Source organism: Cebus imitator, unplaced genomic scaffold (genome assembly GCF_001604975.1).
Source record: "Cebus imitator isolate Cc_AM_T3 unplaced genomic scaffold, Cebus_imitator-1.0 Scaffold15, whole genome shotgun sequence".
Taxonomy (NCBI): domain Eukaryota; kingdom Metazoa; phylum Chordata; class Mammalia; order Primates; family Cebidae; genus Cebus; species Cebus imitator.
In genome coordinates, this window is record NW_016107330.1 from 3,720,622 (window position 1) to 3,734,665 (window position 14,044).

At 45.8% G+C, this 14,044-nt stretch overlaps 1 protein-coding gene and 1 pseudogene across 1 annotated transcript in view; one reads left to right on the forward strand and one right to left on the reverse strand.

Annotated features, from left to right (window-relative positions):
* The window catches only part of VPS13D (vacuolar protein sorting 13 homolog D), a 301,395-nt gene that overhangs the window by 254,679 nt on the left and 32,672 nt on the right, over window positions 1-14,044 (forward strand). The gene's annotated exons all lie outside the window — the stretch shown is intronic.
* LOC108286608 lies at window positions 5,261-5,804 on the reverse strand (annotated as a pseudogene).

The following is a 14,044-nucleotide window of genomic DNA, read 5'->3' on the forward strand; positions in this document are numbered from 1 at the left end:
TCCTGGGTTCAGGCAATTCTCCTGCCCCAGCATCCTGAGTCGCTGGGATTACAGGCACGCGCCACCATGCCCAGCTAATTTTTTTTGTAGTTTTTAGTAGAGACGGGGTTTCACCATGTTGACCAGGATGGTCTCGATCTCTTGACCTCGTGATCCACCCGCCTCGGCCTCCCACAGTGCTGGGATTACAGGCTTGAGCCACCGCGCCCGGCGACTCTGGGCTCTTGTTGAGAGGAGCAAGCTGAACGGGGATGAGAGAGGCGACCTGCAGCTCTAACTGCTTCCCATACAACCTTTTAACTAATCTTCCTGTTTTCACCTCGCTCCAGGCCTACCTGTTTCTCCTTTATGCCCCAGGCCTTCAGAGCTGTTTGCTGCCTCCATCTCTCTGAAATGCAGTGGGCACTACCGTCCTAATTAGCTTCCTGCCTTGTGGCTTCCACCCCCTCAGGCCTACATTTTAGCATTACGTGTCCATCTGCTTTTCAACTTCTAAAATATTGTTGGCACCTTCCCTTGATCCTTTTGGATTTGTGCCATTTGTATCCCTTTGCTCTCCCTTTAGCGGGGTTCCTGGACTAGATCTGTCATGTTTAATCAGAAGTCCTGTAATTCAGACTTTTCACTCGTTTATGTATCCTTTCTTGGTGTTCTTTCCCCTTTACCTCCAACTAGAGGCTCTGAATTAGTGTGGTTCTGTGAAACCCATATCCGTCCAGCCCTGGCTCTGTGTATTACCTCATTTAGTCACCACAGCAGCTTTTGCACAGCGTCTGCTCGGGCAGTCTGTGGCTCTTCCTTCCTTGAAACATTGAGAATACATCTGGTAAGAAGCCGTTGCCAGTCCCAGCGCCTGCTTAGAGCCTGGTATTGCTCTTTAATCTCTCATTCTGTGTGTTGTAAAGAAACAGGTTGTGGAAGGCTCTTGTCAGATCCCAGGAACATGAAAGAAATAGCACACCCTACGGTAGTGACACGGCCCTGTCACCACCCCTCACTGAACCATAAAAGCTATTCAGAGGGGCCCAGCAGCTGGGGAGCGACTGTACTTAGATCCTGGGTGCTGATGGGTATTTTGTAGTTTCCAAGGGAAGTTGCTGAAAGTTTTTCTTATCTCGACACTCTAAGGGCAAGAGGTCTTTCTTCAAAGAGAAGCGCTTGTTTCAGAAAAAGATGTGGAAAGAACATACAATCACAGGTTCTTCCCCAGTTCTGAAAAAATAGGAAGGAGCAATGTGGCAGTTGGTGTGAAAAGAAACCACGCATTTGCAGAAAGCAAGAAGGGGATCCGCGGCACTGTTTGGTTCCTACATCTGCAGTGCAATGGCAAACGGGCCTGCTGCGGAGTCGCATGGCCCTGGGTTTGAGTCATTGGGCTGCTCCTTGGCTGTGGCCTGGAGCAAGTTCTTCCCCTCTTATTCTCTCTGAGATGAGATTCCTTTGAGTCATATACCTACCTCGGTGGGTGGTTACATGGATTAAATTATATCATGCATATAAAGCACTCAGCCTGGCATGTGCCATGCAGATAGGGCTCAAGAAATGGTGTTTGGTGTCAATATTCTCCCCTGAATTTGGAATGTTGTGTGAAAGTGAAACAGGGATTGTGTCCATAGCTCTTACGTAAACTCAACCTTGTCCCCAAATTATTGCTGACCACTTGCTAGAGTGCTAGGACTCCTAGTTCATATGCTTTGCTGGGTTTTTGTTCTTCCCATTCTCTTTCTTCACGCAAAATGAACACTTAAACTCAGGCCTCCAAACCTGGTTGAATTGTGGGGTGGAGGGACTCTCCTGGGCTCTGAGCCTTTGAGTATGGGAACCCCACTGGAAAAGGTGTGCAGAGGCCACGAACTTGCTCTGAACCCACTTGTGAAGAGCAGGTGATCCCAAACTATTGTTAGTGTCTGCTGTAAATGATATGCCTCTGGGTTCGAGCAGAGTTCAGCCAAAAGCCCCACATGACATGGAAATCTGTCCTGGAGCCAGGTTTGTCGGGTAAAAGTTATGTAGCGAATGTCTCCAAACATTGGCATCTGTTGTCTGCCGAGACTAGGACAACCAAGAATGATGGAGTGCCTAAGGAAATTAGGATGGGGCATGCGACCCTGTAACAGCTGACAAACTGTTTCGGGCCACCATGGCTCATCCAGCTCTTCTGATAAACAGCTTTAAAAGCATTACGTGCTTTGGAAAGCATCCTTCAAAAATGGTTATATTTTGCAGACGCATGACAGTCCACTGTTCAGTATTATTTAAGGGTTTTAAATTGTAGAATCAGATTCCTTTTCAGTGGGGCTCTTGGAACTGTTGAGGGCTAATCTGTCTGACTCCCGCCAGGACAATCTCACAATAATATTATTATGTAGTCGGGGTCCCCTATGCCTGTTTAAAAAAAAAAAAAAGTTCAGGGCTAAGCATTTAAGACGAAAAACTATTTCTTTCATTTCTAGCTAAGTATGATGGGCTCTTTAAAACATTGCTTTCATCATGCACCTTTTATTTCATGATTTCTGCATAATGAAAATATGATATAGATAGCTGTGGATTATCGTAATGCCTTGGGCCTTTGAAAATGAACATTCTCTAGATTATAAATGATCTTTTTCTCACTCATTCCAAACTTCATCCTCCCGTTTGTCCTACTTCCCAAGATTTACCTGTTGCCTTTTGAGCCTCCTAGGAAATTCCGGGTATCATTTCGGCAAGGGAGGTGGCTCTTGGGGGAACAGCCTTCAGGCCAGGCAATTCATTTGCGACTTGGGCTCTTCTTACAACTTATGATAAGTACAACGCACTGTGGTGACAGATTTTTTAAAACTCTATTAAAGCCTAATATACTAATGCAGATTTTTTCTTAAGTTTTAGAGAAATTCATGGGATTTTATTCTTTTTCCCAAAAGGCAGAGGTAGAGCTGACAAAGTAGCATGGAGCATCATCCTGATGTATTGTGCTGAAGTGGCAGCAGTTCACATTCATTTACTCTGTCAGTGTAGGATCAGTTCCTTCTTGACTCAACTCTCTATGATCAAAATAACCTATTGGATGTTCCCTTTGGGTATTTGAAGCAGCTTGGCCCCTTGGCAGGAGAACAGGATTGCAAATCATGAGAGCAGAGCCCCGATTCCAGCCCTCACGCTACTGTGCTTCTTGACCTTGTGTAGACAGCTTTATGTCTCCCGCTCAGGTCATTCTCCCCCATGCAAAAGGGGAGAGGGTCATCCTTGCCCTGGTCATGCCTGCATGGCTGAGGTGAATAACTAGTGGTATAGCTTCCTGGAGGACTGGCACAGAGGAAGCTCCCTTCCTAGGGCTGGGTCTACCATCAGGGAGGAAGCTGGATATTAGAACGAAGAAAAAGCCCATGCAGGATATATGACAGCCCGACAATGTATTCTAAAAATAAAAAAGCACTAGGTTAATCTGCAGCTGTAGTGTACCTAAAGTATTCTTCAGCAAGTTGTGGCCCTAATCTAAGCCCCAGCTGGATTTAGCACCATTTTAGTTGTTACATCTCATCCCCCCAAGGGACTGAGTCTGTAGCCAAGTTGGCCTTGTCACCACTTCAGCCCTCCCTCTGATTTCACCTCTGGGAAAACTACAAAGTGGCCCCAGACATACATAGCAGGCTTGGCCACATGGGTGGAGTGTGTCAGGACAGCATACATAAAATAAAACGTCCAGGGAACCTGTTGTAAATCGACCACTTCCCGCATGCTCAGTCATCGTGGAGGTACTTGAATGTTCAGTTTCTTTTAGCTGATGGCCAGGAAATCAATGTTTAAAAAAAAAAAACAACCTTGACAGAGGCATTTTGTACAAGAATGGTGTGTGGGTGTGAAAAAGCAAATTCCAAAACACATTTCCTTTTAGTTCCCCAGCCCGTATTAGATGAGTACTTCTTAGCCTTGGCCACAGTGCTAGAGTAAATAGCAGTGTCACGTAGCTCATGGAGCAGGCAAACCACAGAACGTACAGGAGAGAAGCATGCACACCAGCGAGTCTGCTATGGCAACTCCCTTCGTCCTGGCTTCTGCATCTCATTTGTAAGCAACTTGTGTTCCTGCATTTTCAGAGTTTGGCCAATTTGTTTACTTATAATTGCATGTTCCTGGAATATTGCCATAAAAGTGATCCTGAGATAGAAAAAGTCCACAGGAAGCAGGGGCATTGAGTTTATAAGTTCTCAAAGTCTGTCTTGGCCCATAATAAAGTCTCATTCTCAAGGGTAGGTCCAGCTTTCCAAATTTCAATATATCAGAGACTCTTGATGCATCTGGGCTCGTGATGGGCCAAAGTAGGCCTTCAGGAGTCCTCGTGTTACACACTGTATGCCTAATGGAGACTGGATTCATTTATGTGTATGACTGTAACCTGCGTGATAATGTGAATGCAAGTGCTTTGTAGATTGTCCTGGGAGATGTGAGATGTTATGACTAAAGACTTAATTGAACCCCGAACATGTACATGAATAACTGGAGACAGATTGACTGGATTACACAATTTTCTTGAAAATGTCCTAAATTAGCCTACCTCTCTCTTTCTTGCCTCTTGTTTCCCAGCTTACGTGGTTCTCTGTAACACCACATTTTATTTTATTTCATTTTATTTATTTATTTATTTATTTATTTTTAAGACGGGGTTTCACCATGTTGGTCAGGCTGGTCTTGAACTCTCGACCTCAGGTGATCCGCCCGCCTTGGCCTCCAAAGTGCTTGGATTACAAGCGTGAGCCACCGCGCCCGGCCGACACCACATTTTAAACAAACCAGAACAAATAGTATACAAAAGCATTACCATAGACAAGAGGGATATAACAAGAGATGGTTTTCTGTGATCCGCGGCACCTCCCATGTACCCCACCCACCACCAAAAGGGGCTTTAAGATTTGGAATGGTAAATTCACTTACCATCTCCACACATCAGCATAGTAGACAAGGAAACCTCGTGGGGAAAATGCCAGAATATATTTATGGTTTCTATTCAGAAATACATGGCTTACTTTGAATAAGGAAGCATGACTTTTCACCTTCAGATAGAACCAGGGTCTAATTTGAAACAGACCACTGGCTTCCCTAGACCCCCACCAAAGAAGTCTGTTTCTCCCCAGAATTGGAAAGTCCCTGTGGGCATATAGTTGCTAGTATGGGGTTTCTGTTGGTTTTTTTTTTTTTTTTTTTTTTTTTTCCCCCCAGAACTAAAAAAGAACTTATTTATTGAGGGCAAGGGGATGTAAACAATACAAAAATCAAAAGCTTGTCTGGCATTTAACTTTTCTTTCTCTTCTCGTCAAATGGGAGTTAGATTTTATTTGTACACTTGCTAAGGGTCCTGATCTGCTCATGAAATCCTTATATGGGGTAAGGTGTGGGGCAGATTCCTTAAGTGACTCACCCTTTGGGACAACTCTTATCAGGGCCGGGGGAATTGCTCGTTTCTGCCTAGTTCTTTCCCTTCTGCTTCATGTGTACTACAAAATAGTCATTGCATGCAATGGTGAGGCCCACAATTAGGGAAAAGAAGCTCTGGAAGCCCACTTTGCCGTCTCTGCACTGGTCCAGGTCCTTCATTATTTTGTCCACAGCCAGAGGGTCTTTTTGATTTTCTAAAAACCCAGGGAACTCCTTTTCCATGAGTACTCTCAGGTCCTCCTATGTTAAGTAGCCTTTATCCCCAGCAAATTTGTGAAATGTAAACATCATGGTTTCCATGGCATGTCCCATTTGAGATGGCATTTTGATGTGGTCTGTTGAAGCCTTGATCAAGGCGCAGTGGACGCTGGGCTAGCTAGACGCGGGGCGGCAAAGCCTTCTGTTTTTATTTTTAACAAGCTTGGGCCTGACTCTTAGTATTGTGTCAAGATGGGTGAAGCCAAAACTGGCCAGAAAAACACGTATCAAGTCAGCAGTGGCTCACCCCTCAGAGGCCATTTTTCCCACCTGCTCCTCTTATCATATCTTTGGTTTTGTTTTTGTTGTTGTTTTCTCTATGTTCGTCCTGCTCTTTCTTTCTCTATTTTGCTTGGGCCTTCGTTAGAAGAGTTCTGGTAATCATTTCAGACTTCCAAAATTCAACCCAGTAGTCTCATTTTACAGGTAGGCCCACTGAGATACACAACAGTCTTATGTGACAAACCATAGACTCACAATTAATCACTTTTAGAGCCTGGCTTCACCTCCGGGCTGAGCTGCCTTTCCAGCCCTCCAGTGGCATCCTCTGTAGTGAGCTGTAAATGTGCCACTCTAGAACATTCCAGGAGAGCTCTCCTCTTGGGCTAAACTAAACTAAAATGAAGTCCTGCCCATGTGAGCTGCTTGTTTGACACTTTGGATGCTAATCAGAGTATTAATGAGAACACATGGATAGATTCAGTGGTCTAATGCTTGGGACCTTCTCCTGTCTGATTCCATAAGACCAAATCCCCTAAAAACACCTCCCTCCCATGCATACACACACACACATTCACATACAGTACTCCCGTGTCCCTCCCTTATAGCCAAAGGCCAAAAAAATAATTTGTGTGTGTGTGTGTTTTCCGTATTAAAAATAAGACTAGCTAGTAGCCAGGGTTGGTATCCCGTCTCCTATGGAACCTGGGAGGACTAGCAGATGGCTCTAGAAATCTGTCTCCTTTTAGTGTGGTTGTATTAAGGGCAAGCTTGCCTCCCATGGCACCCCAGAAAATCCATGAGTTCAAGTGGGGGTGTGCTGTAGGAGGACTCAGCAGCTGTTTTATGGAAGGTTCGTCAGGGATCAGACTAAAGATTTTGCTTTTGTGAGAACAAAGTGAAATGTGACATTCAGGAGCAGCTCGGGGCCTATATATAGGGGCCCAGGGCCTGCTGGGATGGGGTTTTACACTTGGGCTGTCCTTTTGCCCTTCTACTGAACTCTCTTCACTTCAGTCATGAGCAAACAGTCAGTGCCTGAACTAACAACCCTGCAGTCCTCCGAAGCACGGCTCGCTTACAGTACCGAACAAAGGGAGGGAGGGCCGCGTGGGCCGGCCCAGGCCAAGGAATGCGGCTTCAGGGTTCTGCTCCATAAATTTAACCAGCACGACGAAAAGGAGATAATATGAGCCTTCGTGATGATCTGAAAGGGGGAGGTTCTGTGTCCCATTGATTGCGGTCTGGCCCAGTGCCAGGCCCAAGCCTGACCGACAGTTGAACCATATCGTTAAGGCGTGTAATACAGCTCGAGTCTTGTACTGCCGCCAATGAGTGCATATCCACAGGGCAAAAGTTTATAAAGAGTCGAGGCTGTCCTGTTTAACCCTCTCACACTGCATGTAATAGACCCAGATGCCATTCAGAACTTGCCCATCTGAGGTCATAAAGGAAAGCCTGCACGTTTCTTTTCTTCAAACAGCTTTTCAGGACTGGGGAGAGGGAAGGAACACTGTCTAGAGAAGGTCAAGGCACGATGATATTTCTCTCTGGAGAAGCAAAGCAGTCTGCCTCCCTCCCCCCAGCCAGAAACGGGACACCCTAGTGCTTTCTTCAGAGTAGCTCTCTGTTTGCAGTATAATGTTGCTGGAGGAAATGGGGCTGACACCACAGGAAACCTGCCCGTCTCCAAGGAGGCCGCAACGGTGGCAGAGGTGGGTCGGATGCGGGCCACGGAGCGCTCTTGTCAAGCTCGGGATGATGCCATTTTCCTTCCCCATCACCTCGAAAGCTGTTAATAGCCTTGCGTGTTGGCCTTCTACAGCTAAGCCCAGCTGCTAAAACACAGTGGGCAGAAGGCCGCCCCATGGGGTGACCTGTGAGCCTAGAGTTCTCACTGTCCGAGGCCAGTGGCCCCATGGGAACTCTGTCCCTTCACCAGGGAGGGCATGTGGGAATAGGCATATTGTCACAGCAAGGCCTGGAGTGGCCTGGGTTCTTACAGTGGGCACTGCATTGAGGAAACGGGCAGGCAAACAAGGACTTAGTGTAAGTGTAGTCAGAAAGAGAGGGCTGCCTGTGTTCAGAGGACATAAGGAAGAAAGTGGGTGGAGGGTAATTTAGTCTTGTCCATTAGCCGGTCACGTTTTTTGGCCAAACTCGAGACCTGCCTATGCTTTGCCCGTGGTGTCCAGGAAGACATCTATGTCTGTCACTTTCAGATTGCTGCTTGTCTGCAATGGGCAGTGCTCTTAGGCAGCACCTGCTCGGGATGACAGTGCTGCAGAAATGGATCCAAAACATTGACTAGCTTGCACAGTATCACTGTCATTAGTATTCAGTCCTCACAACCACCCGATGAAGTGGGTGCTATATTTTCCCCATTGTACAGATGGGAAAGTTGGGGCACACGATCCAAGACCTCAAAGGTGTAGTAAGAAAGGGAACCAGAATGCGAACCCAGGCCAACTGAACACAGTGTACATACTCCCAATGTCTGTGCTGCTTCTAGGTCCTCTTTTGGTCCCTTGCATCAAAAGACCTCATGATTTTAATCCAAAGCATCTGACCAAGTATGAGGCCTACTTCCTTTTGATCCTTGGACGTGAAGGGTAGGAGTTGAATATCTGCCTATAACCATATTGTGGTTATAGAAGATATATAAGAAGATATTGTGCAAAGGCCCTGGTTCACTTGGAGGGAAGGTACTATAAACTTTGGACCTCACAGTGTGAATGAGGGGTATGTATTGAATTCTCTCAGCCCACCAGCTTAACAGAGAGACAGCGTGAGGTATATACCGTAGCTGGAAAGCTTGGAAGGGCTCTTGTTCAGGGGCTTCTTTGGGCCAAACAGCAGTGTGCCTGAGCATGAAGAGACCCTGGCCTTTTAGTGCCAGTGCCTGGAGAACCATGTCACTAAGCTTTGTGCCCAGGAGCTGTGCTGTCCCCAGTCCTCCCCTGTGTACTCCTTCCACTCTCCAGATGATGAACTACCTCAGCCTTCTAAGTTCAGAATGTGCCAGCTTGTCACAAAATAGCAGTGACACTTCTCCACTCCAACCCATCTTTGCTCTGCCATCCAGCCAAGACCATCTTCACCAGGCAACAACCTGGGAAATCCAGCTGGTACACAGTACAGGAAGCCTCCACAGTAGATTGTCCCAGGAGCATACACTCAGTATGTCATAGCCATCTCCTTTTGGAAGCCAGGGAGAACTTGTTTATTTTGGTGCCACAGATCCTGGACACAAGCTTCCTAGACATAGGAGAAGAGACTAAATGGCTGGCCAGCCCAGAAATTGTTGGATTCTGTATGCTTTCATGGTCAAAGTGTTTTAAAAACCTAGAAATTGGCCCTGGTAGTGAGTCCCAGGATGGAGCTAACTTACGATCTGGACTCTATTATGTGATGGCTAATCCTGAAGTTTAGCAAACGTTGGTACTGGCTGACTTTTAATGGAGTACCTATTTGAGGGTTCTCCTCATCATGTATTTAAGGTTAAATTATTTAAAGAAATTCTGCGGCTTTTATTTGTGTGTGTGTGAGAGTCAGAGTTTCTCTCTTGCTGCCCTAGCTGGAGTGCAATGGTGCAATCTCGGCTCACTGCAACCTCCGCCTCCCGGGTTCAAGCAGTTCTCCTGGGATTACAGGTGCGCGCCACCATGCCCGGCTAATTTTTTTGTATTTTTAGCAGAAACAGGTTTTCACCATGTTATCCAGGCTAGTCTCGAACTCCTGACCTCGGGTGATCCACCCGCCCTGGCCCCCCAAAGTGCTGGGATTACAGGTGTGAGCCACCACGCCCAGCCAGTTCTGCTGCTCTTTTGAAATTTTTTGGTTCTGTTTAACAGTGACTGAAAATGCCATGAGGTAGCCATATGATTGACTGTGATTTATGGAAATTCTTATCTGCAAAAATCTCAAGACAAAGAGGGTACTAACTAGAAGGTTCCCAATGCTTTATGTAACATGCAGAAGGAAATCTGGCCTCAGCCTCTTGGATCTGAGCAATCCTTTGGAAAGGGAGTAATGAAGAGCAGTAACTGAAGACTCATTTCCTGCCTTTTGTGTGACTCACTCTCCTTTGTCAACTTCAAGTGTGCCCAGACCCGCTTGCTTCTCTCCACCCCAAGGAACGTGATCTTTGGAAGACACTCCGACGCCTTCTCTATTTACCATTTGCCCCCAGTCCAGAAGGAGAAACAAACCCTCAGTTTGGAGGAAAGTCTAGAACACAGGCTTTGTGTTACTGGTGAAGCATGATAGGAAGTGGTGCTGTTCCTCTGCACAGGCTGACTGCTGACTGCACCTGCTTTTCCCAGAGGCATGATGAGGCTCAGGCAAGGTCCTGGGGCCTGCTGCTGACCGGTTCATCCTGCCTGCAAGTCTGCATCCCAGTGCCCAATGGGGCCAAGTAGAAAAAGCACACAGTGGAGTGTGAGCCGTGACTGTCACTAAATTGATCTTTCCCCACCATGCCCAACGCCTCCCCCCAACCTAAAAGGGTCTAGCCTCTTTCCCCACTGGCTCCCAACAAGTTCTAACACATTTTATGTACTCATTGATTTCCAGGCCTGTACAGGCAAGCCCCTCAGTCCAGGAGCTCAAATGGATTCATCTTGTTGGTTCTTGTTTCCTAGAAGGACAAGTGCTCTGAAGGTTTGGTGTCAACTCTGACCCAAGGGGTATATCTGATTTTTATGAAGGCACAGAAATGCACCTGAGGTGACCCCAAGTCATTCTCTTTCATTGTTTGATTTCCCACCACCTGGATCATTAATTCTACTTTCAAGGGGGGTGGGGAAAGGAGAACATTTCAAAGCAAAGTTGATTTGGTCTCTGAACCAGCTTGTCTTCTAGGCTGTACTTCACCCTGATGAGAATCAGAAAGGACAGTCTGTAAACCCCTTCACTCTAGTGGCTCTGCAGCTGGGGAGCCTCAAAACCAGTTCCAGATGTTCTCTCTCCCTCTATTGGCTGGAAGGGAATTTCAGGCAAGCAGGGAGGCAGAGGGCTTTTGCTTTGGCCCATTCATCGAGCACCACTACCTGCAAATTGTGTCTTGCCTTATGGCACTTAAGGGAGAGTGCTGAGCACCTGGGTCCATTTGGGTCTGGCCAGCACTTCCTTCTCCTCAGTTAGACCATGCTGCTCCAAGCTGGCTGATTACTGCAAGCAAGAGAAGCCCACCCTCCTGCTGTTCAGGGTCAGAAAGCAAGACCATGCAGGAGACCATGTAAGTCAGGCAGGCTAGGAAGGAGTCCTGCAGATGACCCTTGGGCTAACAAAGAAACATTCACAGCCCTCTTCACTACCAGCTAGGATAGTACAGGGCTTTGCCTCCCAATCTTGGGAGAAAAGGCATAGATAGTAGGGTCAACTCATGGCCCTTTACTCTTGAGAAACTCTACCCAGCCTCCTCTTATCCAGAAGAAAGCCATTCCTGACTAAGCCTGGCCATTCTGACGCCTTCCTTCCTAGTCTGCACCCAGCCTGTGCTGTATGCAGCATATGATGATAGAGATTTGTACTTTTCATGCTTTGATTTTAAATGCATGTTAGACATTTTGGCATTTGTGCCTGACTGCTCTCTAAATCATCTTTTTAAAAAAATAGTTTGTGAAAGTTTTAAAATGTACAAATGTAAACTGTTCTGAAAATACATACAATATATGAGCTCTTAGAGTGTGTGGACACTGCTCCAGAGACCTTGCATTAAGTATCTCTTTAATCTTTACAAAACAAATGTGATGGATACTATTATTCCCACTTCAAAGAAGAAAATAAAAAGGACTCTGTCTCCCTGGGCATTGATAAGCACTAAAAGATTAATAATGGTGACCATACCAGACATCTCTATGCATACATATGTGTATATACACAAGTGTGTACATATATATGATTTGACATGAATGGGAGCACATATGCTGATGTCTAATCTTTTTCATTCTACAATGGCTCTAGAACATCTTTCCATTTCAAAAAGCATTTTTAACATTTCATATAATATATTACAAATATACCATAGGTACTTAACTGTCCCCCATTGATGGATGTTTGTTATTTTTGCTATTATAAGCATTCTTTACATATATCCCATCATTCTTGTATAATTCTGTTCTTAGGCTAAAGTCCTAAAAATATGATTGCTGGATTTAAGGATATATATATTTTCTGCTTTGAAACACATTGTAAATTGCCTTCTGGGGAGTGGAAACAATTTGTACTCCCACCCACAGTGTGTGAGAGGTCTTACTTCTCCAACCTTGTACCAGCTCTGGCTGTTCATTCATTCAGAATTCAGTCAAGAATTTTATGAAGTAGCTGCAGTGCGCCAGAAACTATACTCAGAACCAGACATTGTTCCTCTTTTAAGTCTTTGCCAATCTGAAAGAGTGAGTATCTGTGTTACTACTTGGATTTCTTTGATAATTAGAAGCATTGAAACATCTTTTCGTATTTCAGTTGGTCATTTGGATTTCTTCTTTTGTGAATTACATCGCATATTCTTTGCTTCAGTCCCTTTTAAACCCGTTAAGGTCGGAGTTTGTCTTTTTGGTGTGTGTTTTTTAAAATTTCTTATCAATTGTTGGTCTAACCCTTCCAACAATTGTCTGTTTGTCATCCATGTTAGCCAGTTTGTCATCCATGTAAGTACATGTCTTTCTTCCAGGTATTGATGAAGTCTATATCAGTCTCTTGGTGAATTCCGTTTCTGTAAGCTAGAATCTGCATCATGACTTTACGAAAGACCATCACTGTGCCTACAGTTCTTTAGGAATTGCTTTAGCATTAAGAATGAGGCGTCAGCCAGATGTTTTTGGATTATATGTGGTGTGGCCTATTAAATGGCTTTTATTTTTGTTTCCTCCTATTTCTTAGTGTTTCTTTCCACCAGTTCCTATTGTAAAACGTGACCAATTAGTACTGATGCCGTATATCCTTGTATTAGTAAAAGTCCTGCTCTGCCTTGAGGTAGGACCCTGCTTGGGCCAGACCTTCCCAGGAAGCCTGTCCTGCCCTCTGTAGCAAAGAATGCCAGACCTCCCCAGCACTCCCACTTACCTCCTTCACTCTTTCATTATTTATACATGTACATGGGCTAGGTTTCCTACAGAGTCACTTCAAGGATGTAGATCTTATCCTCCCAATTGGATTGCGAGTTTGTTGTTATTGCCTTTTTTGGTATTCCTCAAGGATGTCCAGATGCCTCACGTGGTAATGGACTCAGAGTACATATTAAAGTGGTTTTCATCAAAATCAGGCCATTCAGTAAGTTTACTGAGTCCAAGAGAATCAGAAAGACCTAAGATCTAGTTTGGCTTTACTAGGCATAGCTCACTCATCCATAAGATGAAATACTATGAGGCGGATCCAAGATGGCCAAATAGGAACAGCTCTGGAGTGCAGTTCCCAGGGAGAACAATGCAGAAGGTAAGTGAACACCGAATCTCCAAACGAGTTATTACTGCCCACAGACCAGGAGATTCCCAGGCTGAAAAGTGCCACGAGTTTCCAGCACGGCTGTTCAGCCAGCACAGCTGGTCTCTGCACAAAAACACACAAATCTGGATCACCATTTCAACTGGCACCTGGAACACCTGGGAGACAGAGCCGCCCATTCAACTGAAAAAAAGGGGGCTGAAACAGGGAGCCAGGTGCTGTGGCTCAGCGGGTCCCACCCCCACAAAGACCAGCAGTCTAACACTCTGGATTGAGAGTTTCACAGCAAACGCAGCTGGACCCAGGATGGTCCGGCTCTGTTGGGGCGTCCGCCACTACCGAGGGTAGTCTGCTGTTACCCAGGCAGTCCATCATTACTGAGGCAGACTGTCATTACCAAGGCAGTTCTAACTATACCTCTATAAACAAAACCACAAGGAAGTTCACACAGCAGCTGGGCAGAGCCCACGGCAGCTCAGCAATGCCTCTGCTGGCAGTCTGTGACGAGGCTACCTCCTTGCTGAGCAGGGTAGCTCTGAAAAAAGGCAGCAGCATGTTAGGAACTTAAAAATAAAGCCCCACCTTCCCAGGAAAGAGCACCTGGGAAAAAAGGCAGTTGTGAGTTCCACTGCAGCAGACTTAAACGTACCTGCGCAGCGGCTCTGAATGGAACAATGGAGCTCACAGCTCAGCACTTGAGCTCCTATAA